Source organism: Convolutriloba macropyga, unplaced genomic scaffold (genome assembly GCF_964194025.1).
Source record: "Convolutriloba macropyga unplaced genomic scaffold, txConMacr16.3 SCAFFOLD_4593, whole genome shotgun sequence".
In the NCBI taxonomy this organism is placed as follows: Eukaryota; Metazoa; Xenacoelomorpha; order Acoela; family Convolutidae; genus Convolutriloba; species Convolutriloba macropyga.
This window is the reverse complement of record NW_027450610.1, coordinates 12501-13181: the sequence shown is the minus strand read 5'-3', so window position 1 is coordinate 13181 and position 681 is coordinate 12501.

Below are 681 nucleotides of genomic sequence, written 5' to 3'. Positions count from 1 at the left end.
TGCCACTGTTAGGCCATTTGGGAGCGCTTTTCTCGCACTCTGATTGGCTGCCACTGTTAGGCCATTTGGGAGCGCTTTTCTCGCACTCTGATTGGCTGCCACTGTTAGGCCATTTGGGAGCGCTTTTCTCGCACTCTGATTGGCTGCCACTGTTAGGCCATTTGGGAGCGCTTTTCTCGCACTCTGATTTGCTGCCACTGTTAGGCCATTTGGGAGCGCTTTTCTCGCACTCTGATTGGCTGCCACTGTTAGGCCATTTGGGAGCGCTTTTCTCGCACTCTGATTGGCTGCCACTGTTAGGCCATTTGGGAGCGCTTTTCTCGCACTCTGATTGGCTGCCACTGTTAGGCCATTTGGGAGCGCTTTTCTCGCACTCTGATTGGCTGCCACTGTTAGGCCATTTGGGAGCGCTTTTCTCGCACTCTGATTGGCTGCCACTGTTAGGCCATTTGGGAGCGCTTTTCTCGCACTCTGATTGGCTGCCACTGTTAGGCCATTTGGGAGCGCTTTTCTCGCACTCTGATTGGCTGCCACTGTTAGGCCATTTGGGAGCGCTTTTCTCGCACTCTGATTGGCTGCCACTGTTAGGCCATTTGGGAGCGCTTTTCTCGCACTCTGATTGGCTGCCACTGTTAGGCCATTTGGGAGCGCTTTTCTCGCACTCTGATTGGCTGCCACTGT